Source organism: Perca fluviatilis, chromosome 24, assembly GCF_010015445.1.
Source record: "Perca fluviatilis chromosome 24, GENO_Pfluv_1.0, whole genome shotgun sequence".
NCBI lineage: Eukaryota > Metazoa > Chordata > Actinopteri > Perciformes > Percidae > Perca > Perca fluviatilis.
This window is the reverse complement of record NC_053135.1, coordinates 8,531,780-8,557,428: the sequence shown is the minus strand read 5'-3', so window position 1 is coordinate 8,557,428 and position 25,649 is coordinate 8,531,780. Positions and strand designations below refer to the sequence as shown.

The 25,649-nt window shown below is 40.9% G+C and overlaps 1 protein-coding gene across 8 annotated transcripts in view; it reads right to left on the bottom strand.

Annotated features, from left to right (window-relative positions):
* LOC120554598 (interleukin-1 receptor accessory protein-like 1) overlaps positions 1-25,649 on the bottom strand; it is a 276,632-nt gene that overhangs the window by 55,397 nt on the left and 195,586 nt on the right. The gene's annotated exons all lie outside the window — the stretch shown is intronic.

Sequence of the window (25,649 nt, the reverse complement as noted above, 5' to 3'; positions counted from 1 at the left end):
CAGCATAATGAAAACGTGACATTGAAGTCCGATGTGGGAAAAGTCACCAAATCACACTGTCTAAAGGAAGGACAAATGCAAATCTCTCATTTGAAATGGAAAGTATTTTTCACCTACAACCTCCACTGACTCCAAGTTTCACTCGTCGAACAAAGGCAAATGTTTAACAGCTTCCTCTTAACCATTCTTTGACAAATATTTTTAACAACCCAGCAGGATACCCTGTGACTTGCGATTTTGTGCTACCAAAAGATAGAAGATGTCAAGTTTATATCCTGTGAAACACAAGGACACAAGTCTCTGTAGGTAGCGCAATAAACCTGCCTTTCTTCTTTCCCATGCTACCCGGAGTGGCCGTATTGCTCAGTAAGTCTGTTGAAACAAGCGCTGGTGAGCAGAATGTTGGTGTAATAGCTCGATGATGGGAACATTACTAAGCGGACATAGAGAGGCTTTTTCAAAAGGCAATGGTCCATAATCCCTCTGTTTGTGACAACAAGAGGGCATATCAAGACTATGTCGGACCTGAAACAACTCTCCCGTGCCCTTCCTCTCTCTGTGAAGTGCTCTTGTAAGAGGCCTGCTGAATGAAGGGAACTGAAGCGAGGGAAATTGACTTGCATGTGGAAAGAAATTACACAGATATCCTTCTGAATATCCACTGTTCAGATGGCAACTAAATCTATGTTGGGATTAAACGCGATGTACCTTCACAAATCTCTTTCGAATGTGCCAGGGCCCCAGATATATTTAATTTTTTATCAAGTGCAGTTGGATAATCGGAGTGTGGCATGTTCAGTACAATATATATTGTTTCAATAGGCAAGGCAAGGCAATACAGTACCTGAGTGTAATCATAGAGGGCCAGTGTCTGTTTGCATTACTCTTGCAGGAAAAATGTATGTGATGTATTTGATTTACATTGAAAAGAGAAGACAATGATCGGCATTGCGCACACACAGAAGTGCACACACACACCCACACCCACCCACACACACACACACACACACACGTCTGCGACTCACTGACCATGTTGATTGTTCCTACTCTTCGCCTCTGCTCCCTTCCTCTGCTTCATCCCCGCTTCACCACGTGTATCTTATCTCTGCCGACCCATGCCTCCCTCCCTCACACACCGCTGCCTCTCCTGTTAAGAGGTGGGACGCTGCAAGTGAACAGGACCTTCCTCTGCGCAGCACTGATAGAGCCTTAATCTGAAGACTGATGCTCAGGAAGAGGCTGATTAAAGGAGGCCGATGAGAAAGAGGCTGGGTCTTATCACGGCGAGTGAAAGCATCTCAACTCTCCGGGCTAATTGGCCGGGGAGCGAGCAGCCAGCTGCTGGGCAGAGATTGGGTCACCTGATGGCTCTCCTTTCACACTGTCGCTGGCTGTACTTTTACGCACTCTCTCCCTTGAATTTGCTCCCATTTAATGAACTTGGCCTTGTGATCCTCAGAGCTCTGAGAGCTGGGCCTGAATGTGCTCCAGTGAACTCCTCTGCCCCACACAGGGAAAACCCTAAATGTAATTCTTGAAAACCTGACTCAAAGGGGGGTAAAAGGATTAATTTAGCTGAACAATAAGGGCCGATGAATCACTCTCGGTATCTCTGATACAAATGCCTTGTTTACAGAGGAACGTGTCCTCATGACACCGCCTTGATATTTGCACATAGTTGCTGAGATAATTTACCCACTACAGTACAACATGTCCAAACCTTCAGGCCTCATGCAATTGTGGGTTTGAACAACAACTAGGGCAAGGAAGTAATTACTTTTTTTTTTGGTTTTCTCCAAGCTGGTCTCTGTCTGGCATCTGAGAAGCAAGACCTTGCAGCAGCAAAAATAGCACAGAGGAATAATGAATCACAAGATGTCACTACGATACATTATGAATTGGATAAGAATGCAAGAGTGCTTCTTCTTCGTTTTTATATATATATATATATATTGTCAACAATACCTATATGTAATCAATTTCATGTTCTTTGTTGTTCGGGGGAAGGTTAGATATACTCAAAAGTCTTGTTTAAATAAAATGTCACTTGACTAATAGGTTAAAGTAAATGGTATTTATGGTAATTGGACGCTATTCTTTAATCTATGTAAATTCCACTGAGATATGGGGAAAGAACAGGGAGTACATTCCTTACAATCTCTGCAACCCTTGTACTTTACATTGTTACTTTCTGGCAGCTCATGTATAATTAGGCCTTAAGAGGAGCGTTTTGGACATAAAATGAAACAGCTTAAACCTCAAATGAGGCAAGGAGCTCTGTTCTACATGCTACCAGTACAAGATGTCTGCTGGATGAATCTCAGCCCCTTGTCATCGCCTCTCGCTGCCCCCCCCCCATCTCCCAAACTGCTTGTATTAGCATAAAACTCTTGTCAGACAGCATGCAGGATTCAGCACCAAGTACAATTGGAGAAAGACAGGGCTTTTCAAAAAAAAAAAAAATAGTGAAAAAGGAAGAGTGCTTGACTGGCATTGGGTCTGGGGGAAAAACTAATTTCCCCAACCCAGATCTGCACCACAAGCAGAACGGATGTGAAGCCCCTTAAAAGTGCCAAGTTCAAGCCCATTTCAATATTCACTCTTCAGCACATTTAATACCTGTGACATTAAAATAAAGCTGCTTTCACCCGATTTGTGCTCTAGCTTCCCTGATAAGATCAACAGGGCAAGGCAACACTTGAATACTGAAAAAGAAAAATTGGCAGCGAGTGCACTTCAAATCCACATGAAAGCGAGACCAGACACTCAGCCCCCCTGTACACGCAATTTTGAGCATAAAATCATTGTAAAAGTCTTGAACAGTAAAGTGATTACTAAGATTTTGTGTTATTAGAGGTGAACTAAAAGCACTTGTCAGCTGTTCCACAAAACAGTGAGATATAGGTATATGATATATGTATGAGACGACAATCTCAGGGATCATGACTGACATATGACAATCTCCAAGGTACAAAACCACATGCACTTTGTGTTACAAAGCCTGACAGTATGTGATGGGTGGTGTCATGCTCAGTAATGTTAAAAAAAAATACTTTTAATAATCCATGAGATTTTATTTTAATGTTTTTCATTATAACTGCTGAGGTGAAGTATTTTCCTGAGTTATTCTTAAGATATATTTTAAGACGATCCCCAACAATTCCCTGGTCGAAGATGAAAAGTGCAAATCAGCAGGAAAATGCAGACGAAGATATCAAAGATGAAACTGTCATATTTCTCTGATTCAACTAGCACACTGCTGCATGTAGCTTCTCACTAAACCTAAGTGATAGCTGGAGAATAAAAATAATGAAAGACACGGTGGGATCCACAGAGGTTCCTATGTCCGTTCTGTATGCACCGAGGCACTCAGTGTTCCACATCACACTTAGATGGAACAGTGTATTTTTACTCAAGGTGCCAGCCTGCAGAGCTTCTTTTATGGTGGAGATAATTGAGTCTATAAAGAGAAACACATCACCTGAAAAGCAGTGCAGCAATTCACTAGCCACCATGTACTTTTCCATAAATCCACACAAATGTTTGTTATTTACCCAAGAGTCTGTTGGTGAATTGTCAATACTGAAACACTTTGCCAGGTTTTGATTATGACCTTTGGCTTTCTCTCTGTATAACAGTTAGTGTTACAAACCTTAATTATATCTAGTGAAGATTTTCAAAAATAACACTGGTATAATTAGAGAGAACCAAAAGTATTGGATCCTTTAAAGCCCTGGGGCTGTGGTGTCGGGGTGACTGAGAGACTCTGTCATGTCTCTGTGAACTTGAGTGTTCAAAGTTTGCAGGCAGACGTAATCACTACACCTGGAGGGTCACAAGGTTGCTGTTGGATTCAACGTTTTTATCTTTAAAATGTCAACTTTCTCAGGATTTATGAAATGATAAAAAAGAAAACAGTAACACTGACACTAAAGTAAATGTGGAATGACATTATTTGCTATCCATAGTTCCATTTGGGACCGCAGGTCGCAACATACCCTTAGGGTAAAAAAGGAATATTTAAACTCTCAGTTAAAGAGATGCTACAGTAACAGATATGTATTGACATTTCTGTAGCTGTATTTACAACAAAGCTAAAACTGAACTACAACTGTTTTATGAGAGCGGACAGAGAGCACCACACATTAACGTAATAATTCAGGGATTTTTCTGCTGCATGTATTTAGTGTTTTATTTAAGGACACTTCAACTATGTGTCCTACTGTGTACAGCACTGATTACCACAGATGACCAGCCTGGAACTATAAGCCAGTAACTGCTATTTTGAAATTAATTTGTGCTTGTTTTCCGGTTACTATCCAAGTTTGATTCTGCAACAACATAACCAAGGTATACAAAGCTTGAGATTCCTAGCAGTAAATGAATGCAAAACCTCAAAACAATAATGTAACAGGAACAAATAATTCACTATAATAGATTACCAACCAAGTTTCTGTACAGTACGCTATGAAAAATTTGTTATGTAACATATCTTTGCTATTTTGGTTGTAACAAAATGCATACATGATTTGCACCTACAGTAAGTGAGGTTCCATCGTGTGTATGTGTCAGGTCCGCAGCCTCTGTGTAGCATTGCTCTGTTCTTGCTCTCTCTCTCTGGGCCTCTCTCATTTACCAAATTTGTACCTCCTCGACTGCTCAATCCTCCAGCTTGTGACCCAGAAATCATTCTCAGCGCGCCATGTTGAAGGATGTCCCAATTCCTAAAATTCACATCGAGGAGCGAGGATCGAGCATCGAGGAGGATCCACGGAGGAGTTATAATCGAGGATACACCGATGTAGCCTCTGCGGAAGACTTTTCACCCGTGGCATGTAAACAAAGAGAGGTGCCAGAGCCAGAGGAGGAGAGAGAGAGAGAAATGGGTAGAGAGAGAGAGAGAGAGCGATAATCTAACGTTACGGATCGGGCTTGTGGAATCGTACAAATTAACATTCTGATTAATAGCGGGTGGGTGAAATAATACACAATTGACGACGAGAAAAATATTATTAACGTTCTCTAAAATGTGAACATATTAGAGCTTCTGTTGGACAGACAGCTTAATTTGAAAGTGCGTCTGAAAGACGCTCGAGAAACAGCAGAAACTTCATTAGGATTATTTCAGAAGTAAAAGGTTTAGTTCGGTTTCTTCTGTCAAGTTTATAACTACAGTTAGTTTTTCTGCTTAAATGTCTGACAATATCAGCTGTAGTGATATTACTGCGCATATGGAAACGTTTACAAGCAGTTTCTCATCATTAAAGTAAATTGTAATAGAAAACACTCATACATTAATACAATACATCATTTCAAAAGTAAGCCAGTGATAAAAGGGACAGTGAAATGTCCATGCAGGTCTCTAAATCGGAGAAAATAATTAATTTAATTCAATCCATGCATTAATAATAGATAGTGCGTTTGTGTGTATATAATACAGGCCTACTGTAGCCTTTATATTTGTATAGTTCTTTTCATATAAACATTAATAGTGTTTTACACTAAAATAGCCTATAAAGGCTATAGCCATATACTGTGTAAAAAATGTGTGTGTGTGTGTGTGTGTGTGTGTGTGTGTGTGTGTGTGTGTGTGTGTGTGTGTGTCTGTTAAATACAAACAATAAAAATGTACGACCCCTGTACATTCTTTTCACATTTAAGGACTGCTCCGAGGCAGAGATGTGTCATGTTTGTTAAACGCCTGTTGCCTCGACTCCTCTCTCCTCGAGGCTCATCCTCGACTTCTCTGATCAGATCTCCTGTGGGTGAGACTAAGACGCGGGGAGAGAAATCAAGGAGAGGAATCGGGGATGCACAAACTGGGAATTGGGAAAGGGCTTCTGAGCCCTATCTTGCAGTGTGACGCAAAGCCCGATGCAAGTGTCTTTGCTAGTTTAACACCGATGCAGTTGTCAGTTTCCCGTCCAGCGCCCATGTCGTTTAAATAACAAACGCACCTGTGCCCATCTTTGTGCCCATGGGTCTTACAGGGAGGTGTGTACAGGTGCATTCTGGGCGTATTGCTATCTTGAGGCAGCGGGAAGTGATCGCGCCATTGACCAACAAAAACCTGGTCTAAAGTCAATACTGCAGCATTTCATTGTTATTTTAACAGCGAATTAGTAAAATGCGCCTAGGCTCATGCACAGCGTGCGCGCACACTATGTTTGTTACACACACACACACAGGGAAGCGCAGCAGCACACAAACATGCAAAAGATTATAAATAAAAATATTATGGTCCAAATCCTCCATCATAATAGCAATGCGCCAAGGTACAAACACACCTGGCTTTTAAAGGGAATGGGAGATGACACTCTGATTGGTTTATTGCATGTTACGCCCAAAACACACCTATGAATTAATTAAGACTCTATGTACAACCCTTTTGAACCATGTGTCCTAATTGCAGGGGTGGAGCCAGGTGTGTGGGAGTAAGGTGTCCAGCTTCTCATCAGTCACAATCAACCTATGCTTTACAAACCCTGTTCTTCCTTAACTCAGCGTCAGATGGTAGACAAAACTTTCACAGTTAGTCATGGTCCAGTGAACTGTGCTCATTTGTTCCACTTGTATGTTTTCAACCTCTAATCCCAGAGGGATGGATTCCCTCAAGACCAGAAATCTCATTCACTGGATCCCGCCAAAAGCCTGCTCATCTGCCCCCTATGCACTGCCCCGCTCCTACTCGGATTACTTACGAACCTACCTGCCCCCCGCGCCTTGAAAACCTGGACTTTGGCCCACATTCACATAAACCTTGTCATCATTTACACTCCTGGCTCTGAGTACTGTCTGCATTTGGGATCTAATTATCATTCCAACCTAACATATGTGTGTGACTTGTAGGTTGAATATCGTGATACAAGATTAGATATCGTCTTAGATTTTGGATATTGTAGTATGGCATAAGTGGTGTTTTGATCCTGGTTTTACAGGCTGCATTACAGTCAAGTGATGTCATTTTCTGAATTTACCAGACTTTTCTAAATGTTCTATTATTTGCCTTTAGCCACTTAGCAATTATATCACTGGTACGGATAATTATTTATCAAAAAACCTCATTGTGTAAATATTTTGTGAAAGCACCAATGGTCAACCCTATGATATCGTTGTGATATTGATATCGAGGTATTTGGTCAAATAATACCTGATATGTGATATTTGATTTGCTCCATATCGCCCAGCCCTCTTTGAAGGTAGCTTGCTTACACAATCCACAAATGTTTCTTCATCCTATAAAGGGAATAACTTTCTTTCTACACAAGCCTCTGACATCCTGCAGGATACCGCTGGCTCACACTATTCAGGTGCTTTCCTGAAGTGAAAAGCAAGAGGACATACCAGAGCCTGACAACATAACCAATGGCTGACTCTTAAGAACTGACATTTTGACTCCTTGGTGAGTTTACCTCAGCATGCCGATCCACCAGGACATTAAATGATGTCTTATACAACAGAGAGCGAAGAACTGGCCCTGGTCAAACGCATGTGTTATGCAAGACGAGCAGAGACAAGCAGCAAGAATTACAAGGGCAGAGACACTGAAAGAGACATACATTAAGAATTAGAGGTACACAGAAGGACTGAGCGAGACAGAGAAGAGAAAGAAGAGAAGAGAAAAAAAAAAAAAAGAAAAAAAAAAAACTTTGAAAAGAGAGAGAGAGAGAGAGAGACTTTGTATGGTGTAAATCACTGGGCCTGAAGCATGGTGCCAGGCCTGCCAAGCAGCTGTTTGGTATGCAGTGTGTAAAGCCTGTTCTCTATCGGAGCTGACATCCTGGGCAGAGGAATTATGATGAGAGATGATTGTATCATGACTGTAATTGTAAATGTAAATCCTGCAGCGCGTCTACCCTCTTTTTGTGCATAACGATGAGTTGCCCAAACAAAATTTACATTCCACTTCATATCGTGCAGCGACTGCATTACTTTGACAAACAATAACCATTGACAAATGAATAACATAAAAGGAGATGATTAACTCCAGAAAAGCAATCTGGGCAGATAATTTACGCTGTTCTCACGTGCTGAAGCTTCCCCAGGCGGCACTTGTTTTTTCTGTGTATGTGGGAGTATGGCTATGGCAGCAGAGATTTATATTGTGCATAGTTAGCGTGCATGAAGACCCACACATTGACTTGTCTTTGTCATTAGAGCACTTAGTGTTTCAGCCTCATATTAAAAAAAATTGTTGGAAAAAACTTCTAATATCCAAGTTTTAGTCTAGTTAAAATGAAATGCCACATTTGTGATAAAACAGCTGATGATTCCTCTCATTATCCAAAAAAAACCCAAATATGTGCCACAGTAATTAGAGCAGTGTAATCACTGGTCTATGGTGATTACACACATACACAGACAGAATAGAAGGTATGGTCTATCTCCTTCTGTGTAGGACTCCAGAGGCATCCATCTCATGCAGGTAGAGCAAGGAGACTCAATGCTGCATTGATACAACAACAACAATTAGCATACACAAATAGCTGTGTGCGGCTGCTCATTTTTCATCAACCAAAGAGGTAAATGACGAGCTAACAAAGTTGGCTCAAATTAGCCTAATTAAAGAAGCTAATTGATCCTTCTCTCTCCATATTGCTCGTCCTGTCTGTGGAGAATTGCATGCACTGTAAGGGTGCTTCAGTTCACCTACATCAGAAAAATATATATCTATCCTTGAGATATCTGCCTGACAACTTTTGACAACAACGCCAATACATTATAGGTAAATATGATTTTCATTTATGCTACGCAGAGCATTGAAACATGACATTTGAAAATTAGAAATTCTTTCTTTTGTTTAGCCTCTGGGGGCAACAAAACATCAACAAAACTTTTTGTAGGTATTTTTGGTCCAGATGACAATTTGGCTAATTTCTATAAACTGATATCTACGAATGCAGATACATAAATAAAAGCTAATAATAAGCTAAGCAAGATTGCATTTCGGCAAATGCAATCTGCCTCTTTTGCTCTCACGGACTGTTTACTTGCATGCAACCAAAGCCAGCTCAAACGTGATTGGTCAATACTGATCGGACTACAAAAGGACTATAAACGGAAACCAGAACACTTCCGTTACCAAAATCTTATCCTGTTGCCTACAGATTCTGCATTCATATGTAGATATCTGTTAATAGAGATTAACTTCAATGTAATGAACTCTGATGAAAGTTTTGCAAATAGGTACAAAACAGCGCAAGTATCTGCAAATTGCTATTTACCAATGTGAATACGGCTTGAGGCTTTAGTGTGCTCAGTTAACTGAAACACACACATTTATTTTCTTGGCTTTAAGTAATTAAATAGCCAATAGGATAATCGGTCATGGTACTATCTACTGCAAGTGTCATTGGGAAAATGATCAAATGCTGTGATTTTTAGTTTGGGTTCGACAACCAAGTTACACATTTGCGAAGAAATAAAACAAAAAACAGCTATTCTCAGCTCACTGTTAACAGTTGAAAATCTCCAGTCTGGTCTATGTCACTTGAAAGCATGCTCCCTATCAGACACCGCAGTCCAGGCAAAAAGAGAGCCCTTCCATTTCTCCACTTTACTTTCTGTCCATATCCCCTCCCAATTAAGTGATTGGCAGCTCTGGTTAAATCTGTGACCCAGAGTCCAATTACATGGGAGGGGTGTGAAGTATATGGGTCTGATTACGGGCCCATCTTCCCAGAAATAAGGACTCTGTCACCGGGGAGCTCCGGACCTTACAGAACCAGTCAAGCCCAGCCACAAACGAGAGAGGTATTTTCTCTTGTGTCACTTCTCATTGTTGTGAAGCGGCTGCTCCGCATGCAAGCAAAGTAACCTGCAAACAGGCAGCATAGCAGAAAATGCAAAGACATAGTCTGGTATTTCCATTCATCAAACACATGAGCACAAGCATGCACACACACATCGATATGCACAAACAAACACAAAACCACTGTTTTCCTCTCTCTTTCTCAAGTGACATGCATGACTGCACAATCATGCCGATTTGGACATTAGGTGGCCTATTTTTAAACGTTAATAAACTGAATTCCAGAGGAGCTGGGTCTCACATCCCCAAACGCAACATCTAGTCAACACTAACATTAATAATGCAGATCCCATCACAGTAGTTAGTCGTATCTACTTATAGAAAATGAGGCCCATAGCATACTGCACCAAGAATACTAAAAAGCAATTATTGCTTTCAGCTGTGGTGAGCCCCAAATTAATGAGGGAGAGTGAGACAGTGGAGGTTTGGGCAAACAATCTGCAGGATAATTTGTTTAGAGCAGTAGGAAGAAAAAAAAAGTGTTCTCCATAGAGTCTAGTTAATTGTATTATTCTGGTAAAGTTGGGAAAGTGCAAAGGTTAGAGTGCCCCTGGTAGAAAGAGACCCAAATCTATATGTATATGGCCACAGAAACATCTATTCTCCGTATAATTTGCATGCTAATTATACTGTTGCAGTCACAAGCAAGTTTTTGTGTTAGAGATGCCAGATGAAGCAGCAAAATGTGTCTTCATTTGAATGATTACAAGGAGAAGAAATATATGTCCCTGGACTGAACATGACAACAAAAGGAAGTTGGCGGTGTTCGAGAACATTTTCTTGTCCTCTGGACGACAAGATAACGATTGCTCTTCCCTTCTTACTGACACAGGAGTCAACCTCTCAACAGTGAGAGTATCTCCCATACTGGTACCAATGGGGCCAGAGGAGGCTTTCAAGTGGGGGCATCATGTCAGGGCTAAAACCTTCTCTGGGTCCCCTGGCTCTGAAGCTTAGGCTGCACACACATATCTGCACATGAGTGAGTGAGTGTTTATGTGGGAGGGATGTGCATTGAAAGGTCAACAAAATCAACCCACGTCCTCCCTCAGAAGGAGGAGAGGAGAACAGAGGAGAGCTGGGTGCTGGGTGTGGGTGGGCAACTGTATAAATCCAGTTAACAGCACAGTATGCCTAGCCCTTTTCTCAGACTTATTTATTTGCATTAAACATAAATATAATGTCAGTGCATGTGATTGATGGAAGGAAACTGACATTTGAAATTGTTTACTAAGGACAATAAGAAAACCTGTGTCTACCCACCATTTAGAATGAATACAAAAGAGATTGTATTTTAATGAGTGCCATAAGGTTTCAATAATAGACACATGGAAGTCAATTATTATGCTCATTAGTGATGCAGTAATAACGCATCTAATAATAAAAAAAACACACCTTAACTCAAGGCCCACTGCACTAGCCTTTCTAGAGCTTCCAACTGCATCTCACACTCTTTATCAGCTCCATGACAACAACTCCATTCATTAATGAAGACCATAAGATGACACTTGTCTCTAGGGATGCACCGAATATTCGGCCACCGAAAATATTCGGCCGAAATACTTTTATCACCGAAACAATACGGCCGAAAATGTTGTGATGACGCAAACGGAAACCGCGACCTGCACGTGTGTCAGTACCCGTTCCACCTGCAAAGCGTCTCCTAAGCAAAGAGGTTGAGACGGACCACGGAGTGAAAACAATGAAAAGTACGCTCTTAGAGTCTGTCAGCACACGTTTCAGTGAGATCTATTCGGATCCTCTGCACTTCATCGCGACTGTACTTGATCCGCGTTATAAAGACCATTACTTGGATGCGGAAATAAAGCAGGGCGCACGAGAAATGATCCAGGCCGCGATGGATGCAGAGAACCCGCGTGGAGACGGAGACGGAGCAGCGCCCAGCGCAGGAGGAGATCAGAGCGCAGAAAAAAAGACTCTCTGCACCAGATGAGGGGCATGCGCCCTCGTTGTCTGATATGTTAAGTGAAATCCTGCAAGAAAATGCCTCAAATAATAATAATAATAACAATAGGTAAGCTATTCTGTTCTTAGGCTACTATATACTGTATGTGACTATCAGATTGTAGCCATATTTCTGCTAGATATTTTTTTAATTAAACTTTATTATTAATTTATACAATTGCAATGCCTTGATTTTAGTAAAGTTAGTACACAGTCATAGCCATAAATGCAATGGTACTAATAATTGGCATAATTTCTTTCGGTGTTTCGGTTTTCGGTCTTGGTTTCCTCTTTTTCGGTTTTCGGTTTCGGCCAAGAATTTTCATTTTGGTGCATCCCTACTTGTCTCCCATGTCAGGAATTATCTTTCCTATTTAACACATTGAATAAGCTTACAGACAGCCACAAAAATCATTGTACCAATGTTATATAGTAGTTTTGATTTTATGTGCGACATTTCTGCTTTCATCCCAATATAATGGAGGTGGACGTAAAGTAATCTGTGGTGTATCAAACATTGGAATTATCTGAACTAACACAATGTTGCTGACAATGTTTCTGCATTTACATTTTATTTTTCAATGCTATGAGCCCCATAAATAAAATTCAAATAATCAATGATGGTGATGGTAGTTGTCTCAGTGAAGGATATCTTAAAACCTTGAGGGATCTATCTGCATTGCTACTAAACACTAAAGGCACAATGCTAAATATGTTTTTGTGATTTAGCGACCCTATAAAAAAAAAAAAAGAGCACATTTTCCCCTTTCAGATAGGGCACCTTCCATCTCAAAGTAAACTGCTCTGCAGACATGCTGTGCTGCTTTGCCTTACATCTCAAGGCACGTGTTGCCGTTAGAATAATGTACTTTCTTATGAGCAACTTTGTTTTCTCGATTGCACTGTAATCTCTGCAAACCAGACTCCTATATCAATGCCACCCTGCATTACCCCGGACAGTCAACAGCGCTCTGGTAAAACATGAAATATAGTCTCATAAAGGTCTTATCAGCCAGACAAGTGGACCTAAGAGTTCCAGACGAGTGTGATTAGAAGGCTCATGGTGAGTTTAAAGGATTTAATGATGTCTGGCCTTAGAATCATTTTCGCTGAACTCATACTATAAGTCTCTTTGGTAAGCAATTAAACATTTGGGCTTGCCCAACCGTCCAATTGCCAGGTACGTTTTATGAATAAATGTGACACAGATTCAAAAAATATGTCACCAGAATTTCAAAGTGCTTCTATATATTTGCTGGATGGGATCATCGGTTTAATATGAAGCCAGATAAAGCCTCTTTTACACCATCGTGGTTAAAATCAAACAATAAGCAGCTGTCAGAATCTCGAGAATATGCCTTGACAGAAAAGTTAATAGCTTATTTTTTTAACTCATCTATTTAAGTCCACGCTGTAATGATCAAAAGCCTCAGTTGCCATCTCACTTAGCACACGAGACAGCTTTCAGTAACAGAATTCAGTCTGATTAAGCAATGGACACAAACTCAGCTCCTGCTGTCCAACCTGTCCTCTCAATTAGCTTTTATTGATGTGGATTCTTCAAATAATCACTGTTTGTTTATACTTTGCCTTACCTCCCACGTTTCCACTCAACAGACACTATTCAATCAATTCACCATGAGGCAAATTGAAGAAAATGAACACAATTAGTACTCACCAGGGTGATAATTTTCTTTTTCTTATGCCAAATATCTGCACCATTTTTACTTAGCACCACTAGGGCTGCTCCCTCTTAGTCGATTAGTCGACTAATCGGTCGTTTTGGTCTTAGTCAACTTAGATTTCTTTAGTCGTTTAGTTTTATGCTTTTTTCATGCTAAATGACTTATTTCCAAGAAACGTACGAGCACATCTCTGGTAAAGAAGAATTAAAGTGGTGCTTTTGCATGACTCTTTGCGGAGAAACTCAGATCTGTCGATTAAATCAACTAATCGATTAGTCGATACAATTGAATGAGTGTTAGTCGACTAAGAATTTCTTCAATTGAGCACAGCCCTAAGCACCACACAGCCCAAAATACCATAGCCAGAGCAATGACATTAAAGTTGATGCTGCAAGGTGAATGACATAACAAAAGCAGCATTTAAATCATATCCTGTATTGTATAATTAAGGCAGACACACCAGTCTTTGTATTCTCTTTTCTAAAGAGAAAACAAGATATATTCTAGCACTAGCCTTAGGCTGCCAACATCAACAGTGTGACAGAGGAATTCATGCAGATCGAGAATCCTTGGTACTACAAAGCATGATTAACTGAGACCTTGATCAGTTTTTAACGCTTCTGGAACACAGTCACATACAAGGTGTTTTTATATAACAAAACTATGAGCCAGATAGAGGTGAAGAGGCAAAGTTTGCTCCACTATCACTCCATTTCCCAAGACTCTCTTGAGTCTGTTCCTTTAAATACACAATTTATTAGATGGCTGGACGAGCCGGGACCACAAGCAGGAAAGAAGAAGCATGTTTTTGGATGAGGTACGGTGTGTTTACTTCTTGTTTTAATTCTTTTGATAATCATTAAAATGTTCAGCTGTGACATGCTTAAATGTCGTGTAACAATAGCACAAATAGATAAGAGTCAGTTAATTAAATCAGCAATGTCGGTCATACATTCACATACACAATATTCATCTCAAGTTGGCTAACATTAGGTTATACCAGGAGCAGCAAGGACTGTAGAGACAAAACCCCTGAGTGTACCTAATTGGTCAAGTGTGAATTAAACAAACACCTGCCATAAGACAAATATTTCCCCTGTCCATACAGAATTATTCCTCTTGTGCATTAAATATCATTGTATATTTGCACTCCCACTATAATATGTATGAAACTACTGCAAAGTTCACATCCAGTTCAGCTAAAAGTTTACAGTAGTCCGTCATTCTTTGGTTTCAACTGAAATGACACAGGGCCCTATCTTGCACTCAGCGCAATTGCCTTTGTACACCAATGCATGTATCATTCCTATTTTGCACCCCACGCACAGCGGACTTTTCCCTCCACAGACGCACGTCGGTAAATTAGGGAATGTATTTGCGCTCCCGGGGGCGGTTCAGCGAAAAGAAGAGGCGTGTCCCGGCGCAAACGATACCTGGTGCTATTTTGCAGTTTCAGAAAACAATTCCGCCACTGACCAGGAAAAACCTGGTCTAAAGTCAGTAGTGCGTTATTCAGATGCTATTTTAGGGGCGCATGCTTGGCCATAATGTAGCGTGTACACAACGCGCATATACTTCTCTCATCTACAGCAGTTCACATTTTTGAAAACCATACATAATTACAAAGAAAAATATTACTGGAAATGCGCCAAATGTGTTTGGATAGATCAGGAGGCACTTTACAGTACAATCCTCAAAAAGTCGCAGCATTCTTTGTGGCTTGTTGTGTTTTACACATTTCCATGAATCATGGATGTGTTGATGACATAAATGAGGAAATATTAGAGGACTTAAGGAGACGTGATGTTGAACTACGGTGGGATTGGACACTCCGGCGGAATCTGGTCCGGGAGTGGCAATGCGCGATGCGCTCCTGGTGGAGCGGGTGGACGGAGATGGAGTGGGGGGAGGAGGAAGGGGCACAACAGGTGCAGGTGGTGCGTTTGGAGGCCCAAGCTCCATGGCTGCAGCAATCCTCTCCAGACTTGAGGAGACGTGCCCGAGAGGCCGCAGCAACATCACCACCCGGACAAGACGGGCATTTATTACTTTGCCGCATCCCGGACAGCTCCCGCTGGCGTGCGCCAGGCAAATCCGCCGTCATAATAGCAATCCGCCACGGAACAAGTGCGCCTGCTCTTAAAGGGAATGTGAGATGACGCTCTGATTGGTTATTTTCATGTTACGCCCAAACCACACCTAGCTACTTCAGACCAACCCATTTCAGATTTGCGTCGGGCGCAAGAGTCATTTATCCCGCCGGTAAAATAGCAACAGCACCCGAGATCCGCCCACAAAGCTACTTGCGTTTTGCGTTTCACACTTGCGTTTCAGATCGTTAAAATAGGGCCCACAGTGTACAAAGTCCTAACAATCTCATCAGCTCTGAAAACTGCTTTGAGCCACAACCAATTCAAATTCCAAACAAAATCCTGTCTGCACACATGCTGTCTCCAGACTACAGTTGCAGTAACACCTATTTTCTGTTAATTGCAAATTTGCTCACTATCTCCAAAGAAGGTAATTACAACAAATGCAGGCTGAATAACTGGACTGGTCAAACCCGGCGAACCCTTTGCACACCTTATTGTTTGACAAACCACTGTGTAATCAGCTGCTTTGAATAATTATTTATTTGCATTGCATTTGTGCTCCATAATAAGAACTATGGTCAAATTTCACTATGCTGAGTGTTTATGAAGAACTCAAACAGGGCTATCTGAAAAACTGGGTCACTTTGAAGTTCCACATTTCCAAAGCACAATCTGCTTAGACCATAACTTCCAAACTATTTTTTCCCCCTCAAGTACACTGGTGGACAGTAAAGTTTCTCATTTGCTGAAAGCAACCAGTGTTGACAAAATGCATGCGCATCAATATGTATTTCCTTCAAACACCTCAGGTGTTAAAAAGGGAAATGATGGAGGAAGCCAAACATGTACAAACGGGGACATCTGACCAGGAGAGGAAGCCGAAAACTCAGCGTGCTTTTTAATATAATAGTCAACAAAGGCACTAGAGAAAGCCAGGGAGACTTCACAGTATTGATTTAATAAATAACACTGATAGAAGTGCTTACTGCATTAAATGTAGAATACACTGCCGTCAAGCCATACAATAAGGGAAACGGTCTCCCAGCCCACACCAACTATTACACAGGACCCTTGAACCGTGCCGTATGTCTCTCAATGCTGGAGTGGAGCTGCTAAAGGACAAACAATGTAGAAGACTTGAAATAGTTTCCAGGTGAGTTGCAAGTTGGCCTGAAGAATCAATGACACGCTTTTAACTTTGCTATTCAATAGAATACACAATAATATGAGCCTGAGGAAAACCTTTCAAACAGAAAGTGTTGCTTTGTTCCTGCTGGTGTGACAAGGTAACAGATTTGTCCAATCCGAAGCAACAAAAGACATATTTTGCAATAATTACAGAGTGTTGATGATATTTGGTCAAATTTGGACATTCCAGCAAATTTTACTTGCAGTTATTTGGTGGAGTACATATCATAACCCACTGTACCCACATTGACACATTAGACAATATATTTCTGAGTGATTCATAACAACAATCCCAAGTATCAGATCAAATTACACATGCTTCCTATAGTTGGCAGACCATCCTCGGGCACTACTGCACCCTTATCACTATGAATTACTGTGTTGTTATACTGTAATGCAACTGTTGAGTGTGGACTGCATTAGAAGGGAAAGCCATGAATGAGCCAATCCCCCTTGGGCTGAAAGATTATAACCCTGCTGCTAAAACCCAGGGATAATCAGAACTTCCTGCCCTTGGGTGTACTCTGCTCGATAGAAAAGTCCTTCAAATTCTGTCAATCTCTACCTGTGGCTATAGATGATTCAGCAGAGTTGTCACAGCTCACCACAATTGCTGCCGTTGAACTACACAGAGGCATCTGTGTTTCTGATGTTGAAGGTTTGGCAGGGAAGAAGAAACTTGATTTTCTCAAAACATGATTTTTCTGCTATTGTTCCTTTAAAACAATCTTTTGCTCTCTCTTGATTTTATAATGGAATTTGTAGACTTCTTTTATATCTATTCTCATCGTCTATGCTCTTTTTTTTCGCTGTAAAATGCTATATAAATAATGTTAGCTTGCAATAATAGTACAGGCGTTGCGATTGTAAGAAAATAACTTTTTCCAGTCTTCTTGTTGACGGCCCTGCTTACATTTTTGTATTTTGTATATTATGGTCAGTGAGTTATGACCTTGACCCCATAGCTGGTAAAGTGTGAATTGAGCTCCATCTCCCTTTGCCTCCCAGGGGGAGGACGCTCGGAGTGTGCAACTGACCTGGATGCTAAACGGGGCGCTAAATCTGAAATGATGTGCATTAAACAACGTGACGTATCACAAGGCACACCGACACGCACTGAATGAGAGGGAGAGTGAGACGACTCCAAAATAGGAGAGAAAGCAATGAAGATGGGAATGCTTCTGCATGATGACATGAAAACAGACATGAGGAAAAGTCTTTCTTCTCAGTTGAATGTTAGAGCTATTTACCCCAGGTTGGTGGTTGATTTACCTGGTACGCCCATGAGTGACGGCTGGAAACTTCGTCTTACAAGGTGAAACAGATTGCATGTACAGTATGTCCCAGGAGGTTCCAGTGAGTATCATTACAACACTGATGACCAGATCAATCTCAATCGATACCCATAACGAGCCTCCTTAAGGTCCTCTCATTTAATCGTTGCCTATATTCATCTTCAACGTGAAGCCATAACCCTTAGTTATCTGTTCCACCGCTTGATTAATGCTTAACTTTTTTCTCCATCTCTCTCTAAATCGGTTGCTATTGTGTCCTGTGACACACGCACCCATCGCAAAACACCTTGAATCGATAACCTTGGCAGTGTTTTAGCTAAAGTCACGGAGGCTGTAATTATGCTTAACAGCCCATTAAGGTGATGGAGACCTCCAGTATGGCGTGAGTGACATGTCAGGGTCGAGCCGTGGCTTGGAACACCTGAAGGATGTCATGTTCACAGATGCACAATGTACTTTACATGGTAGGTGCATTTGTAATTTCAAGGGAGTTACTTCTTATCTCCTTCATTTACACTTTGTTTTCCAATTATCAGGCATTTAGGGAAGTTAAATCTTTAAAGAATTGAAAAGGACAAAAGATGGAATTTTCTTTCTTTAGGGTTATTATGTTTAATGCCAGGGAGCATACACAAGGTGGTAAAAATTACAATTCAAAAAGCTATCTGTGCTTTGCTAGCTGCAGTACCAAACAACTCTTGGCAAAGTTTCCTTTATCGTCGCCCCATTGTTTCATGACCTCAGTTGTATAAGAAGCTTGCTCTCCATTGTTTGATTCTGCGGTGAAATTGATTACTATTGGGCTATAATTGCAGCAAGGATTTTGGGGACAAACACTGGGTACCATTATCTTTCAAACTGTGCGACAAAATGGAGCCATAATTACTATCAACCCTTTTAGAAAACACCACGTCCAAATTCAGTGGAAGTGCAGTCCATTACACAGTCCGGTACACGCATTTGCACTTGCATGTGTAATTGATGATTACCCCCTGCTGATCAAAAGAGACTTAAATGTTGCTGCAGATGGCACAGAGGAGGAGGTGGGAGAGTGTGTTCACGAGGCTGCATAAAAGCCAGAGAAAGAGAACGAGAGAGCAAATGAAAGGTTAAGTGCAGGCAAAGTCCAAGTGAATATTCATATAGAAAAAAATTATACGTTTTGATACCTCGGTGCTTATAAAAAGATACAAGTCTCTCAACACTGACATTCTGTTTTGTCCATATGCTTTAGCAAGTATTCACAAGAGGCAACTTCAACTTTACACGTTTGCATTGTGTGATGAATGGGTCTGAGTGCTGCAACAATAATTTGCTCTGCTTTAACAAAATCGCCTCAATTTTGGGTTACACTGCACACAACACTGCACACACACACACACACACACACACGCACGTACATATGTAAATTAATATGCACAACCCACACACTTTTATAAGATTACACAACATGACGCTCAACTAATCCCACATGACACAAATACATCTGGCCGACAGGCAGATTTCACAGCCTTCAAAAGCCTCTCAGACAGGAGAAAAACTACTGCACACAGACCTTGGATGTTCCTTTGAGTTTTACAGCCAAGTAACACATAAATAGCACCCATTTATTTCCAGTCAACACACTATGCGGGTCAAGACTCTGCATAGCATAAATCAGACACTACACAACTGGGTGTGAACTTTCAGCCAGCAGAGGTGAGGGGGGGGTGGAGCCATAAAAGTGCACATGCATTTCTGCACACAGACACACACGTGTATACAAAAACAACAAAGTTCAAGCAGTCCACTGTGCCGCTATTTGCCTTTATGCAGGTTGACATCTTCTTTTCGCTGCTTCAGGCGCTGACCGCATTTCACTACTGGGAAAAAAGGATCTCCATGGCAACAGTACAATTTTGTAGGTTGTAACATGTGATGACATCATGCAGACATCATCCAACAACATGGATCAGAGATACTTGCTGATGCGTGTCCTCGCCCTCGTCAAAACCTCAAGTGCCCTCGGACGAAAAAGACGAGGAAATCAAAACGCCAACAGTGATATCAGCCTTCTGAAACAATATTCAACACCTGTACAATATGATTGATACACTAAGGCATTTAGTGTGTCAGATATTGAAAGATCAAAAGAGACATTTAATGAATGTCATTCACTGTCAACTCTCTTTGGCATAGAATGATGCCAATGGTTGGCACTGTGTTTTTAAAGGAAAATGCTTATTTCAAGTCCTCAAAAATTCATGGTCATAGCAACAGACTGTATGCTCCTTAAAGCTCAACTGAGGTATTTCTGACCATTACTGGGCAGAAAGACTCCAAAACAAACTCTATTGTTTAAAAATCTCTATATACTCTGCAGACACATAAAAGCATGGGTGAACCATACTTGTAATTGGTGAACCCCATTAACAAAGTCCAATTCTCTCTTCTTGTAGCTCTGTTTCGTTCCTACAGTATGTGGTTTAAATGTAATGTAATCTCCACCTAGGCCTGAGGGAAATATCTGCCCAGTTAGCTGCTAAATGCTCCACTATATTTACCAGATAGTTGCTAACTTTGTCTGTATGTTCTTTCAGTGCTGGTCAGGTAGCCTACAGTAAATATTTTAGAGCTTTTACGCTGAAAACAGCTGCCTGCTGCATCTGGAAACTAGGCTGATGAGAGCAGTGAGAGTGAACCAAAAGAGTTGGCTGGATAACCAAAACATGATGAAAAATGCTGAGATGATTTCCTGTGAATTACTCTTAAATTAAAGAGAGATACAAGAAATGTCCAAGGGTAGGAAACACTGTACCCTTTATGGTACAATCACTTCTTCACAGCAGTGACACTGAGAGAAATCACATTACAGGTACACATGGAGAGCCACCAGAGAGAGTTAAAGAGAAACTATGAATGCCTGTAAGAAAGGAGCAACAGAGGTTGTTAAGATGTGATACAAACATGAGAAATGCCGCAAAAGGAAAGCTACAAGAGGGAGCAAGGCTAAAATGTTGGGAGAGTTAAGAGGAGAAGAGTGAAATATGGCAGGGAGGGAAGACAGATAGAGAGATGCCACAAGCATGAACAGATGGCTGTGAAGGGAGTCTGAAAGGGCGAGAGAGAGAGAGAGAGAGAGAAGAGAGAGAGAGAGAGAGAGAGAGAGAGAGAGAGAGAGAGAGAGGAAAATCTGGATCAGGCTGAAAAAGGCCTCAAGTTCACTTTGGGGAATGCAGTAAGTAGGACAGGCAAAACTTAAATAAAAAAAAATAAAAAAATCAGACCCAAAAATAACCCAAAGGAGAACAAACCACAGAAGCCTGGGAGCTATGCGAGATGGTCAGTCAAAACAGAGCTGGCTCTCCCGCTTTGAAGAATTGTCCTCTCTTTTGGATTCATAATCTACCTGAGGATGACACAAAAGGGGGCTGAAATCTTAATGGTAATCTATGCAAATTCAGCTGTGAGGGGATAAATGATAAATAGGGACAGTCCTGATGCAAATTAAGTCTAAGTAAGGCATATTCATCCATATGTATGTAAAGGTAGAGCTATATCACTATACTGTATATAACGCAAGATTGGAGAAAGTAAGCACATCTTCTTTAGAGTTAGACTTGGACCCCTTGCTGCACTGGGACACCTTTCATGCCTGTGCATCACCCTGTCTACCCTGCACCCTGTCTGTCGTTTGCATTCAGCCAGTAAAGGAACAGTTCATATTCTTTCCCTCATGCTTAAGGCTATGGCAATATACAGTAAGAGCAAGTCATTAACTGAACAATTCCTTTATATCATTTAATTCCCATTTGAACATAAGAAATCATGTGACTCATTAAATGGGTTGAACCAATACCATTATATTGTAATATGAAACCAACCCCCATGGCCGATATAAAGCAGGCCTGTGGCTGTCGTCTACCCTTCTCCACTAAACTCTGCTTTTCATAGCTCGTCTGTGTGAGTGCTCAACACTGCTCCACTAGACAACCTCTAACCCAGTGATTTTACACACACATTTACACACAAAGCACCCCAGGAGGTAACATGTATTCTCCACCAACGTGGGATGAGTGTAGAGCGGCTGGCAGATTGACAGCTGTTGGATGAGCGTAGATACGCTTCATTATACCCCCTGACAAATATGACACGGAGATATAGAGATGCAACGCTGTTGTATACGCATGCAGCCGTCTCAATTACAGCGGAAACCCTGCAGAACCCATGAACACGTACGCACATGAACGGCACGATCCAATTTGATTCAGTGTTTGCCGATCGTGCCTTCGGGGGTGCGTTGGTTCTGCTTTTTTACTTGAGTCATCCACTTCTGTGGATAAAAAATTTAAAAATGACGTAGTGTTTGAGCGTGCTATGATGCATGCCCTTGATTTGTAGGCCCTCCAGAGAAGATATGCTTGTTTAAAGATGGGTTTCTTTGAGGGGAGCTCAGTGTGCAGTAAGTGAAGGCTTCTCTTGGTCAGTTTGCTTCTTGGTTGGGCTTTTATTTCAAACAAAAGTCTGATCACTATTGGTGCATGTTGTTAATAAAGTGACTTCCATTATAATGTTTGCCCAAAGTCCAACTTAAAACGGAATTAATTCAGACAGTAGTTATAAAAGGAAATAACTTTTACCCAAGGCCAAACACTGAAGATTCAATCCTCTAGCCTTTATCAAATATACTGTACCTGTAAGCTGACTCACTGCTATTGAAATGCTGTCGAGATAACCTTTTAACTATAAATTTGAATACACTTGTAGTCAGTTCTGATCACAGGTCTATGCTTATTACTGTAACACTGCCTAACCATGAGTGCATATTAATGTATTAAGTCCAATACAAAGGAAGTGTTTGGACTGAGCTACCGGCAGTCATGCCTTCACCCTGGCAAACTCTCTAGTTCTTACTTCAACCTTTTTTTTCCTGCATGACTGAAGTTTAGCTGACATTATTACCCACCTTTACAAAATCAGCACTAACATTAGCTGGTAAAGGCCAACTACAAATGGTAACAATCATGACAACCCGTCAGAATGTGTCTACTGGACATCCTGTCTAACAGAGAAAAATCAATACTGCAAAAGCCATAACTTATTGTCAAATTCTGTGAAACGTGGCCTTCTACTCTCTCTCTGTGTGTGTGTGTGTGTGTGTGTGTGTGTGTGTGTGTGTGTGTGTGTGTGTGTGTGTGTGTGTGTGTGTGTGTGTGATATTTGGCTTTTTCTGCTGTCAGACATGCTGCCTTCAAACCATGTTCAAACACCCAACAAAATAGTGAACACTATAACATACCTTATTCAACAACAACGCACGCATACTGTACAACACACAAAGTTAAACCACTGTCTGTTAGGGCCTTTTACTAACCTACTAAGCCTAGAATAAGCAACTATTATACAGGCCAAATTAAAATGATTTTTAGATAGCTTGCAAATTGGGACAAAGACAGAAAAAGCACATTTTCTATTTAAAGTCAAACATGAAAAATATGTGCCCATTCTCTAGTTTTAGTTTAATCCATAGCTGAAACATTCCCAAACCAATGCAACATTTATTCCTATTTGAGTAATATTTTCTAAAAGCCACAGTGCCCAGCTGTTTTAGGAACTGATGAGTTTAGTTTAGGAACTTTTTTTTTAATTACACTATTTAATTGTGATCTGATACCAATGGACTTGGAGTGCTACAGATAAGGTGTCATAAAGAAAAGTATTAAATGATGCCTTATCTTTTAACCATAACTGTATAGGGTACTATACAAAATGTTAGAGGAAACCAGACAAGACATCCTGTGGTTCATGTTATTGTTAGGTTATTTTGTTAAATTTCTTTTAATGTCAGCTAACTGTACCTTCAGTATGCATTGTGCAGCTGTATCATTGAAGGAAAAAATACATACAAAAGTAGATCAGACTTGGCGCCCTTGGGTCCCGGTGCCTGTGCCCAGTAATCCTTGTTTAATAATCCTTTCAATGTGTATGCATGGCATTTTATTTTCTTTCTGCACAGGCCATCAATTCGGATTGGCACAAGCATCACACGCCATTGCTGTGTACTGATTTAAATTGTGTGGAACCTGGCACACACTGGCACTGTACCAACAAACTCCAACCAATAAAGCCATCCATTTTTTTTATTTTTATTTCCTACCCTTCTGATCCATCATATCAAAGGGCCTCTCTACTAATATTCTAATAATTAGGCTCAGGCACTTTAGATTGATGCCTCACAGTGCACATACTGTACATATATTAAGGAAGTTAAGATACTACTTAATGGTCTTCTCATTGTGTCAACAACTGACGCAGAAAGTGATGCATTATGTTATTGTTTAGCAATGGGTAACCAGCTACAAGTAGCATTGCACTATCATTCAGCATTCTATGCTGGACCTAGTCCAGCGTGCAGCAATTGGACTCCATTATATTTAATGGAGTTTTCTGAACAACACTGATAATAATGTAAACTGTATTTAATGGTGACTAATGAACTATAAGCATCAACTGAACAAACACTGAGAGCAGAAATTAACATAAATGATTGTCTCTATTAGTCCTGTAGCAGCCATGTATGTAGCATCAACACAAAAACATAAAATGTTATGAGCATGAACATCAGTTGGCAAATCCACAGCTGCTCATAACACTGCAACTACTGTACTGCACTTTGACATTTTTTTTGTCAGGAAAAACCGAAAGCGTGAGGGCACACTCAAAATTTACAGTTGACAAGGGAAATTAGAAGTGGACATTGTTTGATTATTGTTTGCTGCATCGACTAACTGTATGTGTTCAGCTGTACCAGGTAAAGTAGTGAAAGCACTAACACAACTGCCCCCATGGTTCACTTTTGCTGTGCTTCTTTTACCCTTTTACACACTAAAATAAGGGAACTAAAATATGAGTAAACACACACATCTACAAAAAGCATAGAAACATACTGGCAAAGATGTAGGAATCTCTCACACACACACACACACACACACACACACACACACACACACACACACACACACACACACACACACACACACACACACACACACACACACACACACACACACACACACACACACACACACACACACACACACACACACACTTCGCCTCCTGCTTTATTAGTTGATGAGTCATAGCTCTGGGTCTTCTAAACTGGGACAATGCACACTCCACACACACTCAAACACACACAACTTATACAACAGAGCACCACGCACGGACGGACGGACGCGCGCGCGCGCACACACACACACACACACACACACACACACACACACACACACACACACACACACACACACACACACACACACACACACACACACACACACACACACACACACACACACAGGGGTGACTTGGCAGCAATCAACTTCACAGCCTAGAGACTCTGAAGCTGCCTGGTGTTGATAGGTTAGTGCTGTTTTCTTTGACACATCCAAAAAAAACAAGTGTGTTAAATATCAATGCCACCTGCTTCTTCCATGAAATGGGCTAATTAAGTTTATCCAGAGAAAACCTTATTTATCTACTCGACTGAGCATTGAGTGGAGACAGGTTATTGATTGTGCAAATCGACTACACTAAATATTAGGAGGTGGACCTAATATTTAGGCGTAAATGTCAT